Source organism: Alligator sinensis, unplaced genomic scaffold, assembly GCF_000455745.1.
Source record: "Alligator sinensis unplaced genomic scaffold, ASM45574v1 scaffold836_1, whole genome shotgun sequence".
Classification (NCBI taxonomy): Eukaryota; Metazoa; Chordata; order Crocodylia; family Alligatoridae; genus Alligator; species Alligator sinensis.
This window is the reverse complement of record NW_005842667.1, coordinates 323654-335779: the sequence shown is the minus strand read 5'-3', so window position 1 is coordinate 335779 and position 12126 is coordinate 323654. Positions and strand designations below refer to the sequence as shown.

General features: G+C 47.4%; 1 pseudogene; it reads left to right on the top strand.

The window, feature by feature from the left end:
- The first annotated feature begins 2199 nt into the window (after nt 1–2199).
- On the top strand, nt 2200–2379 carry LOC112551934 (annotated as a pseudogene).
- Nucleotides 2380–12126: the final 9747 nt, after the last annotated feature.

The following is a 12126-nucleotide window of genomic DNA, read 5'->3' as shown; positions in this document are numbered from 1 at the left end:
GCATCTGTCCAGCTGCCACTGCTGCTTGGTGTGGGTGGGCAGTCTGGAACAGGAGCAGGTTGGGCCGCGGTTGGGACTATGTGCGTAGGATCTGGCTGGTCCAGAGCTGATCTGCTCTGGCCAGGGCAAGTGCAGAGTGGGTGCAGGGTGGGAGGGGATGCAGCTGGGGATATGCGCTAAGACACTGTTTGGCACTGGTGGCAGTGGTGGGGAGGAGCCACAGGGCATGTGGGCTCTCAGCGGTTGTGCAGGGGGGGAGGGAGGTGCTGTTGCAGGGTGTTGGGGGAGACAGGTGCTGACTGGCCCAAAACTCCCTATGTGGCCTGCAAGCCCAAATACTATCCTGCCCCTGCTCTAGTCCATTCATTCAGGATGTTTGAATTTTTTCAAAATTCTGTGTTTTTTTACCTTAGTATTAAACTGCTTGAGATTGGCTCAGCATAAAAGACATGAAGGAACGTTACAACACCACTGAAACATTGTTATACCCAGGATGTCTCTCGGGGCTTTTGTTTTATCTAGAGAAGTACATGGGAAGGCAAATCAAGTTCCTCCCAAGTATACACCAGTTTATTGTGAAGTTATTCATCAGGAAATATGAACAAGAGCAGCTATATACAGCAGAGACTACACAAACATACTACTGCGTGGCAAGGGCGCAGGGTGCTCAGAATCTAGCTGCAGGGTTTGAGGCAAGTTCCAGACTCCCACACCTCTGCCTTGGTGTGGGGGTTTTATGCAATTTTATGCCTGCCTTTTGTAGCCCTCACACCTCAAGCTGAAGGTACCTGAAGAGAAGTTGGCTACACAGAAAAACACAAAGGCACAGACATTCAAAAACCAGAGGTGGAATTGATCTGAATTACAGAGTTTTCTGTAAGCGAAGTTTTAGTTTAGATTGGTAGTGAGCAGAACACACATTCGCTCTTTGGTGGGGGGCAACCATTAGACTGGGTTGTGCCATTTTCAAACCAGTCCGTGTGTGCTGAACTTCTGTTCTGTTACGGGTATAGATTGGTTTCCAATCACTGTTACCAGTAAAAGTGTACAGTGTGTGCCTGGCCAAAAAGCATATAGCTGCCTACTCTACTGGAAAATCTGGGGCACTTTGATTGAGGTAAATTGGTTCTGGAATATGCCATCCATACTCTCCCTATACAGAGATCACTTCAGAGAACGGAAAGACCAAGACTTTTATGCTGGGTGAGATGTGGGCCCTAGATTCAGATGAGAGGTGATATTCTTGAGAAGCTCAATACAGGCTTAGTACAGAGAAGGTAGGCCACGGTGCTCCTCTCTCTCCACTCCTGATTGGACCTTGAGGACAGATGGCATGTCCTTAATGTAAAGATGTCTTCTACAACCTCCACTGGAGTAGATCTTTCCAAACAAGTACATCTCACATGAGCTGAAGAACTGCTGTCATCACTCCCTCCCTCCATTCCCCTCCTTTCCAGAAGTGGACTGGGGTCCAGGCCAGGCACTGTCTTTGCTGTCCAAAAGGAAGTAGAAAGACCTGGCCCAATAAAGCCAGCATACCTCCCCAGGTAGGTGCTGCCCTGGGGCAGGAACAGAGGGTCTTTTTCTTTTTCTTTTGCCTTTTTTTTATTGTTCTTTGGAATTTGTGTTAGGCAGGACAGTGGGAATAGGTGAGCAGGGAGGAGTGGGTGGAAAAGGTCTTTTGTAAAGGGATGAGAGTGGTAGTTGGGAGGTATGGTTGGGATTGGCAGGAGAACTTTCTTGTGCGGGGGTTTAGGCAAGGAGATGGTTGTTGGGGGAAGGGAAGTCTTCCAGTTTGTAGTGACAGACATTATAATTTGGAGACCTCCTTTACTTGGAAGACTACAGAGGCTGGGGTTTAGAAGATGGTCCCTCGGATCAGTCAGAGAGACTGAAGGAATACAGAAGTTCACTTATTGCTCCCCAAATAAAATACGCTTTTTAGTTTTTCTCATTCACGTATACCTGTTTTTACTGAACCCAGTGATCACTAAAGAGTTCTCAGGTTTTGGGGTGCTGTTTAGGGAGTCCTGACTGTGGGTTGTTTGTTAACCGTAAGCCATTCTGAGTCTTTGTGATTAAAAATTGAATACATTTTATTTGAGCAGGATAAAAAATTGAATAAATAACTATGTTTAAATACTTGCAAATTACAGGCCATTCTGCACAGAACTGGTGTGAAGGGAAGCTTCCTGTCATAGCTTTGCGCAGTGGCAGTATCATAGCCAATTAATTTAATCCGAGGCACGATTATTGCTAATTGAACCTTTTCAGTATCTATTCTCAGTACTTATATGACCTCTCATTATTATTTTATGCAAGTGCTTTGCTATTTTTAATGTTTACACTTACAAACTCGCCCATGGGAGGGAGATAGTATTATAATCTTCCACCTTATAGGTAGAGAACCGGGACACACAGGGTACATCTACACATGAAATTAAGGTGAAGCAATAAACTCTGGAGCAGCTTGAGCTGGAATAAACTTCTCCTGGGTGCAGAATATACACATGCACCTGGGACAGCAGCAATTTGATCCAGGGTAGTGCAGTCCTGGGCTGGCAGAGGGCATGACAGGTCAGCCCCAGGCTCTGGGTGGCAGTGGAGGGAATGGCTGGGGCTCGAATGTGATGACCTTGCTGAGCTGTGTGGCTAGGCAACAGGCAAGAGTCTGGCACCCATCTGGTCACTGTCTGCATGTGCATTTCAGCGCAGTTAATTACTCTGCTGTAAGATAGTACTGTCCCCAATAGTACTATCTTAGAGCAAAGTAAATTAGTTTACTGCACCCTAATACTGGTGTATGTGTAGACTGTGATCCTTTACTGCAGAGCAAATTAGTCTACTCTGCAATGAAGTGCATATGTAAATGTACCCACAGTGACTTGCCTATGGTCCTACAGAGTAGGGAACTGAACCCTGATCCTAAACTTTTCACCTGCCTTCCTCTTCATTGGGCCTCACAAGACGCTGTTCCTTCCCTGCTATTCTCAAATAATACCCTGATATATGCTCTCACACACACTTTGAAGCCCCAGACTCAGAAAGCCCTTTCAAGTCCCTCCCAGACCCCTTCCCTTCTTACACCTAGCAATCTTTTGTCTGGGCCAACTGCTGTCAAATCTCTCTTGCTCTAAGGCTTCCACAGTTTGTGCATAAAGTCATTCTGACTCATGAATGTGACAACACAACAGACTTTGAGAAATTGCAGTTTCCCCACCTGTTGCTAAAGTAATGGATGTAATTACTGGCAGACAGCTTGAATTATTCTGATGACTGCAACACAGGAAAACCTTTTCCCATAGTGGGAGGTGCTGTCAAAAGACCTGAATGATCCCTCTCTCTGTGTAGTTATGAGAACCAATTTTCTGCAACGAAAATTCTCTCAACTCTTATAAAATCCTTCATGCTGGGCACTCCACCTTTTGCCAGTCTCTGGTGTATATATTTACCATTACAGCTGGTTGAATTATTTCATGTGAATAACTTGTCTAATTAATTTAGCTCTATCTCATATTTGTAATTTTTTTCAGAAAATGACTCTCATTTCAGCAGCTGTCCTAGCCCCTCATTAATACTGAACAGGCCAATGAAGCTAGTTGTGGCATAAGCTGGATCCCAGCATGAGTAAAGCTATCAGAATTGGGCCCATAGTTCTTTGCAGTTCTTTACAGCTATCATGTAAACTTTAGCCTTCTAGATAGTTAGCAATCATTTCAATGTACCTAGCCAATCTTTCACTCCAGGTATGTGACTGATCATCTAGCTTATCTCATGTAATTTCTATGGCCTGACTAGACAGATAGCTGATGCTGTTTTAAACAGGAGGAATGAGGAATGACAATGAACACTTATACATTTGGCCTAACTGGGACCCTCTATATGCTTTTAGAAGTAAGTAAGAATCTTGACTTAAACCACAGTGTGGGTCTAGTAGGTATCTTTGGTCCCAATGCATAGGGATGAATAGAGCTATTTGCCATCTTATCCTTTATTGGTGGTAAATGACTTGGGAATGGGTAGAAGGGCTATACATTGCCCCCTTCATGTAGGACTCTTTCCCTTCCCTCTATTTGTTGGTCATCTGGCTTTGATTTTCCCACAGCTGTAAATGTCTAGGTTGTCTAGTGCAGGGGTTGGCAACCTATGGCACAGGGAAAGATTTGGCTTGCTAAGGAATTTCTTTCAGTCCATGGCTGTATGTATTATTGGCCATTAGCAAATGAAGGAAAATCAGTAGCAGTAGCAGCAAGAGGAGCGGCAGCCAGGCTGAAAGCAGTGACCAGTAGTGTACTGCTGTTCTGGCCCTTCCTGTTCTCTCTTTGCAACCCTCTCTGTAGGTACCATCTTTCTCATTGCCAAATTGGCCATTGGTAACAGCTGGTGGCAATGGCAATCAGCAGTAAGATTAAGGGGTGGCTGCTGTAGGGAGGGTAAAGGAGCAGTCCTCAGCACAGAGCAGGGTGGCTTGGATCAGCAGCAGAAAGCATGGACAGAGCAGGGGTTCACTGGCTCAGGTCACAAACCTTACTAGTTATGTCTCTGACAGCATTTTGAATTCAAAGTGAGATGTTCTAACATGGCTTGCTGGTTTCAAAGGCTGCTGACCCCCTGGCCTTTTGCATTTGCACACAACCCTATTGATGTCAGGGTGTATTTTCAGGGTGCAGCAGGTATCCACATGCTTTCAGTTGCAGGATCAGGGCCCTAGATTGCAAGTGTATTCTGGAGCATGACCTTTTAGTGGGAAGAGGGGCCCTGACCATGAATTATAGTAATCATAATGCAGAGCCATACTCAATAGTGGTACAATGGGAATTCACTCCACCTTTCATATGCAAACAAGAAAATATTTTTAAATCTTGTAAGGGAAATTATGCTCCTTTGTGCCTAATTTCTAGCCCTAATAAAATTATGAAATGGGGGAGGGATTCAAAGGGCTTTGTGGTTAAATTCAGTAGGCCAGGTTTATTTCCGAGATAAGCCAAATAAACTCAATAAAGTTATACCATAGATGTATTTATCTCACTATTGCTATGTTTGATCACTAAAGGAAAAAAAAAGGTGACGACAGATCACTTCAATCCATCATCTTCACAGCATGAAAAAGGTGTCCAAGTGTGAAACCTAATCAGTCACAAAATCAAACTACAGGGAGGTAGAAACTCTGATTTTGCTATCCGACTGCATCACACCTCATTGCTAACTTCAAACAGAGATCATTAATATACTAATGGAATTTTTGCTCAAGAAGATTTGATTTGACTTAGGCCAGAAAAGTTAAGATCAATAAAAATGTTCCCATCTATCCTCCTGGAGAGATGGAGTTGATCTATTTGATGTGACATTCTGCTACAATTGGACTCCTAATGAATTAATATGTTTTACCCTATCTTGTATATTTACCCACACAACTTCCATTTAGCCCACTTGTGCCCATGCATTTTATATGAGAGGCAAGAATTTTTGGGGGGTGATCTCTCGTATTGGACTAACCATAGAGTTGGGAGAGATTTTAGACACAAGGGCACAAGGTACCTTTCGTCAGGTCTGGGAAATATGCAGGCACAGGTAAATAGTTTCATAATTTCATAGTTGGTAGGGTCGGAAGGGACCTGACCAGATCATCAAATCTGACCCCCTGCCATGGGCAGGAAAGAACGCCGGGGTCAAATGACCCTGGCAAGGTGATTATCTAGCCTCCTTTTGAAGACCCCCAGGGTAGAAGTGGGCACCACTTCCCTTGGAAGTTGGTTCCAGATCCTAGCTGCCCTGACTGTAAAGTGGTGCCTCCTGATATCTAGCTTGAATCTACTCTCCATCAATTTATGGCCGTTATTCCTCCTTACTCCCAGTAGTGCTCGGGGGAACAGGGACTCACCCATTGCCTGCTGGCTCCCCTTGGTCAGTTTGCAGATGGCCACCAGATCCCCTCTCAGCCTTCTCTTGTGGAGACTAAACAGGTTCAGGTCCCGTAGCCTCCCCTCATAGGGCTTGCCTTGCTGCCCCCTGATCATGCTAGTGGCCCTCCTCTGGACCTTCTCGATGCTGTACACATCCCTCCTGAAGTATGGTGCCCAGAACTGGATGCAGTATTCCAACTGAGGGGGAGGATCACCTCCTTGGACTTGCTCGTGATGCATCTGTGGATGCATGACAAGGTGCGGTTAGCCTTCCTTACCGCGTCCCCACATTGTCGGCCCATATTCATCTTGGAGTCAGTAATGACTCCATGATCCTTTTCTGCCTCTGTGCTAATGAGAAGGGAGTTCCCCTGCCTGTAGGTATGCTGCTGGTTCTTCCTCCCCAGGTGCAATACCTTGCACTTGTCCACATTGAAACCCATCCTGTTCTCATCTGCCCACCCCTGTTACCTGTCCAGATCTGATTGCAGCCTGTCCTTCTCCTCTAGTGTGCCCTCTTCTCCCCACATCTTAGTGTCTTCCGTGAATTTGAACAAGGTACTTTTCACCCCCTCGTCCAAGTCGCTGATGAAGAGGTTGAACAGTGTGGGCCCGAGGACCGAGCCCTGGGGAACCCCGCTGCCCACATTCCTCCAGGTCGAAAATGACCCGTCCACCACCACTCTCTGGGTGTGGCCCTCCAGCCAATTTGTGACCCATCTGACCGTGTAGGCATCAACACCACAGTCACCTAATTTTTTAATGAGAATGGGGTGAGAGACAGTGTCAAAGGCCTTCCTAAAGTCCAGAAAGACTACGTCCACCGCAACACCTGCATCTAAGGCTCTTGTGACCTGGTCGTAGAAAGCCACCAGGTTGATGTGACAGGACCTCTAATGAATCCATGTTGGTTGCGCCTAAGCATAATCTCCCCTACTGGTCCCTCGCAGATGTGATCCTGAATAATTTTCTCAAAGAGCTTCCCCAGGACCAAGGTAAGACTAACAAGCCTATAGTTTCCTGGGTCCTCCTTCCTCCCTTTTTTGAAAATGGGGACCACATTGGCCCTTTTCCAGTCCTCTGGCACCTTGCCAGAGCACCACGAGTGCTCATAAAGCTGTGCCAGGGGTCCCACGATGACCTTTGCCAATTCCCTCAGCACTCTGGGGTGGAGGTCGTCAGGACCTGCTGATTTGAATATGTCAAGTCCCACTAGAAGTTCCTTGACTAGGTCCTCACTGACCCTGGGCCTGGCTGCGACTCCCCTGGGTCCATCAGGGATTCCAGTGTGAGGGATGACCTGGTCCCTGCTTAAAAATTGGAGGCAAAGAAATTGTTAAAGAAAAGCTTTGTTGTCTGGTTCGACCACCAGATTTCCTAGCATGTCCTGCAGGGGCCCCATGTTACCTGGTACCTTCTTTTTACCCCCTATGTATTCAAAAAAGGACTTCTTGTTATCTTTGATCTGGATCACTAGTCCCAGTTCAGTCTCTGCCTTAGCCTTCCTAACAGCCCCCCTACAATCTCGAGCAATGGAGGTATAATACTACTTGGTGATGGCCTGTCCCTTCTATTGGGTATACGCCTCCTTTTTAGCTTTGAGATGTTCCTGGATGCTTTTGGTGAGCCATGGGGGCTTTTGAGCACTCTTACCCCCTTTGATCCGCATTGGGATTGTCACCCTTTGGGCTTGGAGGATCGTCTCCTTAAGAAACGACCACTCTTCTTGGACTCCCAACTCCCCTCCCCTCCAGGACCTCAGTGCCTCCCCAACTAGTCTTTTTACCTCATTGATATTGAACCTCCTGAAGTCCAGGGTTGCTGCCTTGCTGCAGGCCTTTGACATCCTGCGCTGGGTGGTGAATTCCAGTAGACAATGATCACTATCACACAGGTGGTCAAGAACCCGCAGTACCCTCACCAGGTCATCGCCTGTGGCCAGGACCAACAAGGCATTTCCCCTGGTGCATCTCCTGGGTTAGATGGAGGTTCTGTAACTTGGCTAGGAACCTACATAAGCAGTCAGACCTGGCTGATTGCTCTTTCCAGCAGATGTCTGGATAGTTTAGGTCACCCATGATGACCACGTCCCTTGACTTAACTGCCTCTGTGAGCTGACCTGAGAATTCCCGGTCCAGCTCTTCCCCCTGGTTGGGTGGTCTGTAGTAGACCCCCACCGTACCTCTCCCCCCGGCCCCCTTGTATTCTGACCCAGAGCACTTCAGTCTGCCCCTCCTCTGACCCAGTGCTGTTTGCTGAGGATGTGTATTGCTCTTTGATGTAGAGCACCACATCTCCACCTTCCCTCCCCATTCTATCCCTCCTGGATGCCATGTGCGAGGCATGGGCTACGGTGTAGCAGCAGCTGAATTGCCGAATCAGATTTGGCTAAGTTGATTCGGAACAGTGATTCGAATCACTGAATCAAATAGCTGTCCCCTCGAATTGGCCAACTCTGAATCCAAAGAGAATACTAGCACAGGCCGAGTAGACAGGTGGGCAGGCCGACTTGAGACTTGGCCCCAAGATTGCCCCCTGTCACAAGTTCCTATACTAACATCAACATTCTAGGCTTCATAATCCACATCCAGGATGTGGATTTACAAATTACTATATACAAAAAACCCCATAGACTACCATTACTATGTCTATAACACTAGGAATCATCCTGAACACACTAAAATATCTGTAATCTATATTCAGGCTCTCAGATATCACTGCATCTGCTCTGAGGAAAATACTTGTGACCCTCCTTCCCCACCTCAGCAGCCTAAAAACTGCCTTTACCCAGCAAGGACACTTCAACAGAGAAATAAACCATTTCTTTGAAAGTCACCCAAGTACCCACAGTAACTTAGTACAGTACAAAAAGAAAATGCCCCACTGACTACACACTTCTGGTTGTCACCTACCATCCTACACTCGCACTGATAAGAAGAATCATCAAACAATTACAGCCTGTACTCAGAAAAGTACAAATGCACTCAGGGAAGCCCAAGGCACAGGACCCTGCCACCACCTTCAGGGGGTCATGCACCTGGAGCACGATGTGCCCCAGAACATCCTGGAGGGCACTGCACACCTCCAAGATGGCCTCCCCAGTGGTCACCTTGCCCATGCTGAAGAGGTGGCCAATTTAGCACAGGCTAGCAAGTGTGGCTAGCTTGAGCAGGGCAATGGCCAGCAGGGTGTCCATGGGGATGGGGCCATGGCAAGGTGGTGACCTGCCACTCCAGGTGTGGGTGGAGCTGGTCAAGGTGGTCTGGACAACATGCAGCCACCATTCCCGGCTGGCCAGGTGGGCCCACAGGTGGCGGGCTGGAGGCCCAGGAGCACATGGGTGGCACTGGTGGTGGTGTCCAGGTGTATGTTGTCAGTGTCCTTGCTGGGGTCTGGGTGGCAGCACAGTGGCAGGAGTCCTGGGATACTACAGTGAACCAGGCCAGATGTTACCACCATGTGGAGGGGCTGCTAAGGCTGAGACTGATCTGGGCCAGGTGGCAGTTGCATTTGGCTGCAGCCAGCCACCACAGTGAGCAGGGTGGCCATCAGTAGCCTGGGGTAGTGGATGTCACTGCAGGTGGAGTAGACATGGCGTGGTAGGCAGGGGCTCCGGCAACAGAGCTGCAGCATACTAGTACCATGCTCTGCAGCCTGCTCCAGGCCAGGGAAGCAAGTGACCATGGAGCAGGGAGTAAGGCTGGCTTTTAAAGATGGATGCCAGCTGTAAGTGGCTGCGGTCAGTGCCTCCAGCTCCCCCTGGCTACTGCAGGGGGCTGGTGCAGGGCTGGAGGTGGTGGGAGCAGACTGCTGCCAGGAGGAGCAAATCTCCTCCCAAATCCCTGCACATGTTTATGTCTGCCCAGAGTGCATTTACTTCAACATAAATTACTCTGGAGTAAACCTATCCAGGAGCATTTGTGCGTGTAGACGTGCCCAATGATGCTTATGTGATTTTTATTAACTTATTATGGTGGCTTGGGAGCAAACAAAGACAAAATTTCATCCAGAATGTAAATGTGATTAATATGTGCTCTGCTCAAGTTGCATACTTTTCTCTCCCTGTTATCCAAATTTCTTGTCCCTGTATGATGACAATAGATTAAATTATGTGACTGAATTCAAAATATTATGTTATTGCAGTATTAAAAATTCAGATTCCTTGACCCAGATTCTATAGTCTGTTCTCCTGACTATCTTCGCTTACATGTGTAAACAACTGTTCCAGCTACAGCCTGTTTTCTAGGGTAGGGAGATGTACTCTTTGCTGCCCTACCTGTTAACTCCCTATCTGTTCAATAAAATGCTGAGAAGAGATAAATCATTTTTGTATGAACAAAGTGAAGCACTGGCCTTTCAAATCTTTTTCCCACAAAGATTTGTCACTGCCTGCTGGTGTCTTTAGGAAACTTCACTTTTCTTGCTTTTCTGCACGTTAACTCATGGTCAGCATTTTTCAGATCAAGCTACCCAGCAATTTGGCTTTCTACTGAAATCAAACAACATTAATCAACAAATGCCAAGTGTGACAGCCCCAACCTGACTCACCTGCCCACGGCGGCACAGACAGACAGAGTCCACATGGCTGAGCTGACACCATGCTGGCCAGAAGTGCACTCCTGACTGGCCAAGAGTCCTAGGGCAATGGGCCAAAAGCAGGCCAGAGACAGGGGTAAGGGGGAATGACAGTTGAGAGACTGAAAACAGGTCTAGCCATTCTCCTCCCTGCCAGAGCATGGAATACTCTCCCTGCTGCTGGGGAAGCAAAGGAGGAGTGGGCCAGGTACCCTACCAGAGCTAGACAGCTGGCTATGTCCCATGTGGCAGCTGAGAAGCCAGCTGCATCTCTCCAGGAGGAGCCTCATGGGATCACAATGAGTATGGTGCCTGCTGGGAGCACCATAGAAATGCCATCAGCAGGCCCCTTGGTATATGACACTGAGTCAGGTCCTACCCACAGTGCACCATGGGCCGAGCACATGCCCAGAGACATCCGCCTGTGCACTCTAGCCCAGCGGAACAGGCAACAGGTACCCTAGGACTGTCCATAGGGTGTAACTGGGGAAAAAGTCCTGAAAGCAGTGCCAGAACTGCACAAGCTGACCAATGATGCCCCTGGCCCAGGAATTCACCAGCAAGTGGCTGATAGGGACCACAGGACTTGTGGAGGTCTGGGAATCACTACTGTGAAGTGAAGCCAGACCTGCCTGGGGACAATCTAGGAAGGATCCACCTGGAAAGGGCACCTATCCAAGGGGCACAAGGGGCCCAATAAGAAGATGAGAAGTCTGACATAACCCACACCCCAAAAAAGAGGAAAGAAGCTCAGGGAAGTGGGGCACCAGTGTCCTGCCTGGCTGCCAAGCTGAACCATTTTGAATTTATTTGTTTAGTTGTCATTATTGTATATTCCTATATTAACCCAAGGAGGGGACAGACCCCTAAGAATCCAAACTACAACCTAACACTGTTGGGGTGGTCTGTGTGGCAAATGCCTCCAACATCCCAATGAATAGCAATAACACCTGAGTGGAAAGGGGTAGGGTATAGGAGAGGATAAGCCCCATAGAAAATGCACCTATGGTCACACCTGGCCTACAGAGGACTACTGGATCACCTCCAGGCCAGTACAGGGGCATCTTGGAACATCAAGTCATGGTGGACTAGCAGGTCAGGTGTGACATATCCAGGGGTGCAGGGCTCACACATGATGCTGGGGCAGCAGCGCTGGTTGTAAGTCTGTCAAACCAAGCCACAAATATATCTTTATAAGCTTAAGTTTGGGCAAGGTTAACAGAATCCTAAATGTGATGCAAAAATAAGGGTTTGTCTTTTTTTTCCATAGAATCTTCATCACAGCATTTCAATATGTTCAAAGTATCTGTCACTTGCCATGAGCTAGAGGTTCATTGCAAAGATCCAGAAATTTTATGACAGAGAATGACAGTTTGTTAATTTTCCATTTTGTCTCTCATGACTTTCTGCCTGGTAAGAGGCTGCCCACTTCACCTACTTTAAAGCCAGTCTGGGTACACACACGCACACGCACATGCACATGCACAGTAAACCAGCTATTTCTAGGGACTGTTCATTAAAAAAAAATGTTCATTTGAGTACTGCTGAAGGTAGCCCTTCTTGTCTGTCACTGACAGGTAACTTTGCTTCTGGAATGAATAGGTCAAACAAAGCATGATTCTAAATACTAGCAAGGGAAATCTCAGTT